Source organism: Chelonoidis abingdonii, chromosome 4 (assembly GCF_003597395.2).
Source record: "Chelonoidis abingdonii isolate Lonesome George chromosome 4, CheloAbing_2.0, whole genome shotgun sequence".
NCBI lineage: Eukaryota > Metazoa > Chordata > Testudines > Testudinidae > Chelonoidis > Chelonoidis abingdonii.
This window is the reverse complement of record NC_133772.1, coordinates 122,650,116-122,659,054: the sequence shown is the minus strand read 5'-3', so window position 1 is coordinate 122,659,054 and position 8,939 is coordinate 122,650,116. Positions and strand designations below refer to the sequence as shown.

Below are 8,939 nucleotides of genomic sequence, written 5' to 3'. Positions count from 1 at the left end.
CCAGCAGGTGTGCAAGATCTTGGGGGTGTGACAACTGCGGACCTCCATGTACCACCCCCAAACCGACGGCCTGGTGGAGAGGTTCAACCGGACCCTAAAGGACATGCTGCGGCGATTTTCCCCAGAGGACCTTCGCCGGTGGGACCAGCTGCTTCCCTCCTTGCTGTGCGAGAAGTCCCGCAGTCCTCCACCAAGTTTTCCCCATTCGAGCTGTTGTATGGCCGCCAGCCCCGGGGTCTTCTCAACCAGATGAGGGAAACCTGGGAGCAGACTCCGTCACCCACTCAGGGACTCCTGAAATACGTGACCCAACTCCAGGAGTGGCTCAAACAGGCAGGGACTTTGGCACGCGCCATCTTGAAGGCGGCTCAAGAGCAGCAGGCCCGGACGTATAATAGGGATGCCCGTACCTGCGACCTCCGGCCTGGGGACCGCGTCCTACTTCTCCTTCCCTCCACTGAGTCCAAGCTCCTGGCTCGGTGGCAGGGCCCCTACGAGGTGGTTCGGAGGGTGGGCCCGGTCACCTATGAGATCCGCCAGCCAGACCGAAGGAAGAAGCTGCAGCGTACCATGTTAACCCTTAAGCTCTGTGCGGGAATGATGAAGGATTATTAGATCACGCCTACCCACCGACGCGGCTGGGGCCCCAGGATGCCTCCCCCAGAGGAAACCGAGGACCCGCATGAGGGAGAACGCTTACGGGGGGAACAGCTCGAACAACCGCTGCCGTCCTCGCAGCACCTTCCCTCATACCTTTTACAGTCCCAGTCCGGGTTGCACCTCTTGGTCTCCTTAGCCGCATTCAGTACTGAACAGGGGTGGGTGTCGGACCGCGCCAGGCTCTCCCTACCACCACGTAGCAAGATGCCTATCGACGAAGGCGAGCCATGCTAGAGTTAGGCGGTGTTGAGCCCTCGCAAAGCGAGTGGCAAGCCCCATCAGTTCCTCGTCCCAACCCGATCCCGGCTCCCAACCGGTCGTGCATCAACTTACAGGCGCGATGATGCAGTCTCAAAGTTTGACGCCTAACCCGATGCCCCGTCGGGACGAACTACGGGCCGCGGTTCAGCGGGAGCCTCGGCTACACCTCCAGACACACATTGGATTTGAGCAAAGGATACTGGCAGAATCCACCTGGAACTAACCTCCAGAGAGACCCATTCCGCACACGCCCATCGGCCCAACAGTTCATAGCAGATGCCCTTCGGCCTCCTTGGGCACCTGCACGTCGCGCTTGATGGACCCCGCATCCTGCCGACCGTCACCACAGACTAGCGGGCCACCTGGGATGATGTGTGTCGTCCTACAGTGGCAGATGCGGGGAGACCCACTACGGTCGCCATACGCGGCTACGATCCTGCGGGATGCCGGGTTAACTGCCAATCCCAAGAAGTGGTTCGGCACTGCTGAACAGAGAACACAACCTAACTGAAGGGTAATATCGGGAAATGGGCAGGATAAAACCGCGTTAGAACAGACAGCCAAGGCGCAGCCATGTACTCATACGCGCCTAATAACAAGAAGCGCCAAGAAAACGAAGGGGAGGGCTTGGGGCTTGGCTGGCTCCTGAATCGATGCTTTTCGATCCTCCAGTTTTGCGGAACTGGCGTCTCATTTGTATCAGAGGCCCTCGCACCGAAGGAACGCCCCAGCAGGTTCGGTGGACCTCCGAGTGCGACGCGGCGTTCAGACATCGCTTACAGCCTGCCCCTCCTGTATCGCAGCCCGTCTTGATTCCAGCCCGATACTTCAACCGCACGTCTCACCTACTGTATGAGAACGTGCAGTCCGAACTGGTCTCGGCGTCGTTGTCCTCCGCGGAGGTGATGGGGAAGGACACCCGTTCTATAATCAGCTTGATATAGCTTTTTCTCCAATATGGGAAGCTAGATATCTACGCGGTGGCTGAAAAGGAGCCTTGGCATGCGAAATGGGCCTGCGACGCCCGTCCGGTACTACACTGCTGGGGGCCCCTCACGATTTGGTCTACAACCACTTCCACCCCTACAATGTTTACAAGAATGAAGACTAGATAGACATGCGGCTTCAGCGCTGGTACCTGGCGATGCAGTCCTATGCCTCTCACCGTCCGGTCACGGTGGAGAGGAGACCATGCAACGTGGACTACCCTTCCCGCCTGGGAGTTAAGGACACATGGCTTGGCTCCTGGTACCTCGGAAACCAGCTTTGATGGGGGTGTGTTGTGTAAGGAGGTGCCAGGCTCCTCGCCACACCTGAGGGGAAGAGCCAGGGCCAGGCACCTCCGTGGCGGAGCCAGACCACAAATTGGCCTGTTCCCGGCCGTGCCTTCGTTAAGTCAAGGGGGCAGGATCAGGGAAGTATAATAGCTGAACAGGCGCCCAGAGTTCAGTTGAGCCCAGGACACCGAAGAGTACAGACGTGGAGCTTGCCTTGTGCTCACTATCCCGAGGAGCGCTGGCCGGACCTACCTCGGGCCAAGTATCCAGAGGAGCGCTGGCCGGACCTACCTCGGGCCAAGTATCCAGAGGAGCGCTGGCTGGACCTGCCCCGTGCCGGGTATCCTGAGGACCCTCAGCCTGAACTACCCTGCGTCCGCTGGCCGGAGGAGCCGCCAGAGCCTGCGTCCCCCCTGGTCTCCGAGGAACCTATGGTCTGGGAACCGCTGGACTACGCCGGCGGAGGATAGGTACCAGGGGAGGGGGAAGTTGGAAGTAGCCCGGGGGTGGCTGACTACAGTCAGGTCGCAGAAGGCCCTGAGCCTATGGCCGTGTGTATCGGCCAGGATCCCCACTGACCACCCTGTCAGTGTGTTTCGGTTGGGAGCCCTACTGATCACCCTGTCAGTGTGTTTCTGTTCGGATCCCCACTGACTGCCTTAGCGGCGACCGCCGCTACCAGGGCCCCGGGCTGGAACGCAGAGGAGTGGGTGGGCCTGCGTTCCCCCTGCCACCCGTAACCGGGTGGCAGAATTCCCCCGTCACCCAAAACCCCTGAGCTGTGATACAGTTTGTTTGGTGCCCCGCCCTGCCTGAGGGCCAGGGCCTCTAGACTTTGTTACCGCTCTGCCCTGCCCCAAAGGGTCAGAGCCTGAACTGTTTGGTGCCCCGCCCTGCCTAAGGGCCAGGGCCTCTAGACCTCGGTTGCTTGACCCTTCAGTACAGGACCAGCGTGGAACCGGTTCCGCTGCCTAGAAGGAGGCGCCCTGGCTCCCCGCCGCACCTGAGGGGGACGAGGCCCGAACCGACGGGCTTACAGGAGGCTATGCATGTCCACAAGCAGAAATCTAGGTGCTACGGGGACTTTACCAGTGAAAACTTAAGTGCTTAGGAAATGTAGGTTAGGCAATCGTGAGCAGGGATTTTGAGAATCTAAATTAGGACTTAAGTGCCTGAGGTCCTTCTTCTGAATCCAAACCCAATTGGATTCACAAAAGCACCTAAGCAGGTTAGGTGCCTAATTCCCATTAAAATATAAAAAATCCTATGTGTGAGATTGGGAGTGTTTTTAGCAGTCAGGGTTCTTGATATTAGGAAGTAATGGGAGAGTATTCTTATCTGAAGGAAGATTGATTAGTGACCTTCTTGTTATAAGAAAGACAGGAGGTCAGAGGAATTTAATCAGATGAAAAGAAACATGTATGTGTATAGGCCTCTGGGGCTTGGTGCAGGGTTTAAATTTAAATCACTAGTCAGGACAACTCAATTTAATAATGGATTTCTACATAAAAGGGCATTTTTGTGGGTTGTTGTAACCTTTATACGTATTCTTCACAACTCATAGATGTAAGTTTCATTTTTAGAAGGTACACATTATACATTTGTAAAGGGATTTATTTTGAAAACTTTTCAGATTAGTTTTACAGCTATATCAGAAAATGAATGATTGTTTGGTTATTTCATTTACCAAAGGTAATTGAAGCAGATATTTATGAAGTCATTAGGAGGTGAACTATCTCCAGTTCAACAGATAAATCATTAATATTTGGAGGATTTTCTTACCATGTTGTATTAGGAGGAAAACATCACTAAACAGGCATTTAAATTGTTTTATTTAACTAAAACAGCAACATTATGTGTTCTGGATTTTTTTCTTCAACAGCAAATATATAATATTTTAATAAAACAAGCATATGAATTTTTGAACTTAAAACATTCAAGTTTTTTAAAACTAGGTTTGTTTTTCTTAAAGTTGTTTAACTAAAATAGTTAAATGAAATATTAAAAAAAAAAATTAAATTGACTATGTCAGCCAGGTCAACATGAGAAACTTAAAATATTGGCTTCTGAAGCTAATTCAGTTGTCTTCACCTTCATTTTCCTATTTTGTTCATAATCTGGAAAATAAAAACAAGCTTTCCTGCTTTTTCAGGTCTCAAATGATTTCTTAATTTGGGACAAATTAGTCCAAAGGAAGAAAATATTTTTTCTACTCCAGCAGAAGAAGCTACTTCTGTTAAAAGTGAGATTATCACTTCAATAGTTTCTGAATCCAAGTGCTTAAGTGGCTTCCACCAGTTCATTAGTGTGACTTTCTTTAAAACATCTCAGCAAACATATATTTCTTGAATGGTTTACCCTTAGCACTGACGTTTATTATAGTTGGCATTATGGAGGGATGATTGCTGAATGTCCGTATCATAGCCAACTCCTCTTCTTCAGCAGTTAAGATTTGACTCTGGCACTGAGTATTGAGAATATTTACAAGAAAATGAGCTGGAGATAGTGCTTGTCCCATTCATTTTTTAATGCTTGTAATTTAACTCTGTCACTGCATATTTCTCTTTTTAAGATCTAAGTTCTTCCAAATTTCAACAGCATTAGCAAAAAACCCACTATTTCCCAGCATTTTGTTCCAGCCTACAGAAATAGGCTTCAGGGTACTCAGCATGTTTTCAACATTTGTCTTAAGCCCAATGTTGAGAACTTTGGCGGTGACAGTACCATCTGTTTTTTCACAATTTTGTTCACAAACTGTCATCAGATTTAGTGCTCAAAACAGTCCACTACTAAGTTCCATCACATATCTTGTGGGAGAATTAGCTTGGTTCCGCCCACCTTTTTCAAAGCAGCTGCTGCAAAATGGTTGTTACGGAAGTATTTTGCAATTTCAACGACATTAGCCTTTATTTCTGGAACACTGAAGTCTTTGGCTAGGAGGTGCATCAAATGAGCACTACAACCATATATTATTAGCTTGGGACTCTCTTCTAAATAATTTCTTCTAATCTTGGATACATTTGCAGCATTGTCTGTGACCAAACTGCATACTAGACATTTAATTTTTTTTCAGTTTGTTATAGCTTTTATTGCTACTTGTAAGTATTCTTCTGTGTGTGCATTTCCTGATGTATCAATTGTTTCTGTAAGTAAGACATTGCCTTCTTCTGTTGTCACATAAGCACATACAACAGGATCATTGTGGACACTACTCAACCTGGGTCTTGATAGGTGATCAATTTTACCCTCTAGACCTTTTGCACACTGCTCAATTTCTCTTTCAGACACTTTATCCAGCAATTTGCCTGTGACATCTGCTCTGTTGGGTGGACTGTATCCTGGTCTTAATGACTGAATCATGTTAATGAAGCGTGGGTTCTCAAACATACGGAAAGGAGAGTTTGTTGCATAAACAAACGGGGCACTTTTTTCATCAATTACCTCTTTTTGTAATCTGCTGGTTCTTATCACAAATTTATCTATGGTTGTTTCTGGATGATGGAGATTTTTTCTTCTTTTTGCTATAGGTGATATACTGTGGCTAAGTGACATATATGATGTGACCGAAATACTATCATTGGCAGATAACTCTGAAACTATAGAAAATCATGGTGATCTTGAAAGTGGATAGTCTTCAGAATCCTATATGTTGAGGATGGATTCTCCTAAACAAAATAAGTCAATGCAGTTATATAATTATTACCATACTGCTCATTTAATATTACTCATTGCATTCACTGACACTCAGTACTACTTTAAAGGTGAAATTGTAAACAGAAGATCTGCCTATTTCAGCTATTTATTTTTTATCACAACTGCATCTAAAATGATACTACCACAGAGTAATAACTATGTTTTTTGCTCAAACGTGAGAATTCAAGAATAATCCAGAAGGAAGTTAGGCAGTTCTTAAGAAAGAAGTATGAAATAAAAAAAGATTACCAACCTGAATATCCTGCATGTTCAGACAGGTTCCTTTCATCATCTTCAATGCAGCTTCCTCCTGAGAAGGAACACTTCTCATGATGTTGTTTCATTCGGGCAATCAGGACTTGCATTTCTTTCTTGCACTCTTTGTATTTTGCACACATGCCTGTCTTACCCACAGGTAGAGGAACTTCATTAAAATATTCCCAGACTGGGTCTCTTTTATGGCCTGCTGCCATTATAGGTTTTTCCTTCTAGTGAGAGAATGGGATGGTAGATCTTAAATCAATGAAGGCTACCCTCAGAAAGCCCTCAAGACTTCTGGAATATGCTTCTCAAACAATTTCCCTTTTGTTTCTACTGCCTGTACCTCCCTTCTCCAATTTATCTCCAGATTTCTCCTTGTCCAGATCTAATCCGCCTACAACAATCTTCTAGTCATTGAACTTTCTGAAATTTGCACTTTTAGAGAGTGGTAAAGGATTGACTCTGTGTACACAAATTTGCAGAGGGACAACACAGTTGAGGTCTGTTATTTCTTACCTCTAAATATTTATTTAAAACCATTTTTGCTGTTAAGAAGCATGTTATCTCTGGAGACACAAATCCACAGTTCGAGAACTGCAAAACTAAGCATCTCTGATGGTATCTTCTAGACTGAGCACTGAGTCCCATTGGATAGATAGAAAGATTAACCTAAATAATCTATGCGGAAGCCCCTGGAACCCCATAAAATTGGGTCCCTAATCCATGAACTATGGGAACTCATTTAGAAAACTTTTCTTAAACATTACATGAATATATTGTCTTATACTATAGAATTAGAATTTATAATCCCTATTTCATGATGAGATATCTTTAAGCTATAATGTATCTTAATTAAAACTATCTTTAGATAGTTTTTTCCTCAAAGAGCATTTTATCAAAAAAATCCGATTTAAATAAAAAAAATCTGATTATATTTATTTAAAAAATAAATCATTGATTTTTATCCACCCTGGCTTGGTGTGATTCTCAGGTCATCTGACTGGGAAATAGGAGGGGGAGGGCTTGTCGAAAGAAAGAGAACTTTTTTTTATTATAAACCATTTTAAAAGTTCATAGTGACTAATGGCTTTCAAACTCAGTTCATACTATGTGTGGGGTGGTCAAATACTAATGCCTGGGTTTCAGTATAAAATCTGTAGAAATATTAATATTAACAAGAAAATGCACTTACAGTTTATATACACCGTGCAGGAATGACACATGTCTGAAATGGTTTCCTTAAAAGAAGAGAGAAACTGGTGTACTTCAGTGCTTCATGTCCTGTTTCTAGTTGACATGCATTCCCAACAGAAACACCACCACAACTGGATTTCCCGCTGGCAGTTTCAGTAAGAAAGTCAAGCATGGATATGAAGACCGTCCTATTTTTCCACTAATGGAGAGATAGCTCAGTGGTTTGCATATTAGCCTACTAAACCCAGGGTTGTGAGTTCAATCCTTAGGGATATGGGGCAAAAATCAGTACTTACTCCTGCCTAGTGAGGCAGGGGGCTGGAGTCAATGATCCTTCCCTTCCAGCTCTAGAAGATATGTATACCTCCATTTTTTTTTTTTAAAAAAAATCCTCTTGCTCTTAGAGTTGGGCCCTGCAGGTTTTCATCAAGGCATATTAATAAGAAGCTCTTTGAGGGCAGAGACCATCTTTCTGTTCTGTCTCTGTACACCAGAGGTGGGCAAACCACATGCCACATCCTGCCTGGCCCCCAAGCTCCTGGCCTGGGAGGCTATCCCTGGCTCCTCCCCTGCAGCCTCAGCTCGCTTGCTCTGCCACCGGTGCAATGCTTTGGGCAGCAGGGCTGTAGAGCGTGGCCTGACCTGGTCTTCTGTGCTGCACGGTGGTAGTGGCGGTGTGGCCTGGCTCAAGCCAGGTGGCGTGGCTGTAGTGCTGCCAGCCACTGGTGCTCCAGACAGCGTGGTAAGGGGGCAGGGAGGGTTGGATAGAGGGCAGGGAGAATAGGGTGGTGGTCAGGCGGCAGCAGGGGTCTGGATAGGGGTCAGGGTGGGAACAGAGGGTTGAATGGGGATACGGGTACCAGGGGGCAGTCAGGAAGGAGTGGGGGGTTGGATGGGGCAGTCAGGAGACAGGGAGAAGGGGTGGTTGCATGTGACAGGGATTCCAGGGGGCCATCAGGAATGAGAAGAGCGGTTGGTGGGGGTCAGGGGCTGTCAGGGAACAGGGGGGTTGGATGGGGCAGGAGTCCTGGGGGGGCAGATAGGAGGTGGGGGCCATGCTACAATCCCCTCCCCTAACTAGCCCTCTATACAATTTACAAAACCGGATGCAGCCCTCAGGCCAAAAAGTTTGCCCATCCCTGCTGCACAGTGTCTAGCACAATGGGGTCCAGGTCCATGACAGGGGCTCCTATGTGCTAATAATACAAATAATAGTGTGAAGAAACTGGTTAACTGTACTGTACACCTGTTCTGTGATTGAAGCCACAAGCATATGCTTTTTCTGAACTGAGGACAACCTCCAATATGCAATTACATGTTTTATGTGATCACATAAAACACCTCTATTCCTGATTATAACTGTGATGGACATGCAAGAGAAGACAAAGGCACTCTGGCTGGAAATCATGTTTCTCTCTCTCTCTCTCTCTAAGAGTGAAGCTGTTAAGTTTGCTCTTGGGGAACTGTTCAAATAGACACAGGCACCTTGGGGTGTCTGTGTATATATATACTCGGCTATTGAAAAAATACAAGGGCCTGACTCCATCTGAAGCCCTAGAGACTGCTAAACAAAGGCTCACAGCACTGGCTACC

General features: G+C 46.9%; 1 long non-coding RNA gene across 1 annotated transcript in view; it reads right to left on the bottom strand.

The window, feature by feature from the left end:
* Positions 1-4,944: 4,944 nt before the first annotated feature.
* The window catches only part of LOC142046668 (uncharacterized), a 42,124-nt gene continuing 38,129 nt past the window's right edge, over positions 4,945-8,939 (bottom strand). The window contains exons 3-4 of the long non-coding RNA XR_012655673.1: positions 6,145-6,379; positions 4,945-5,863 (exon numbers count right to left, since the gene is read on the bottom strand). This is a non-coding gene — a long non-coding RNA (uncharacterized LOC142046668). The remainder of the gene's footprint in view (positions 5,864-6,144; positions 6,380-8,939) is intronic.